This window comes from Camelus dromedarius, chromosome 30 (assembly GCF_036321535.1).
Source record: "Camelus dromedarius isolate mCamDro1 chromosome 30, mCamDro1.pat, whole genome shotgun sequence".
Lineage (NCBI taxonomy): Eukaryota > Metazoa > Chordata > Mammalia > Artiodactyla > Camelidae > Camelus > Camelus dromedarius.
In genome coordinates this window covers 2,439,559-2,439,769 of record NC_087465.1, presented here as the reverse complement: position 1 = coordinate 2,439,769, position 211 = coordinate 2,439,559, and positions in this window count along the sequence as shown.

The window sequence follows — 211 nt, the reverse complement described above, 5'->3', positions numbered from 1 at the left end:
CGAAGCTGGGCCATGCAGCGGGCCCCCCCCCCAAGCTGTGTGCCACGATTTCTGGGGCTCCCTGGGTTGTGCCGACTTACCTAGAAATCAGTCTTACCTGGAGGACTTGGAGGCCCCTGCTCTGTAACTGACATGGGAATGAGTCATCAGAGGAAGCCAGGACCCACACTCATGCCCAGGACCCAAAGAAATCGTATTCTGGCATCAGGGA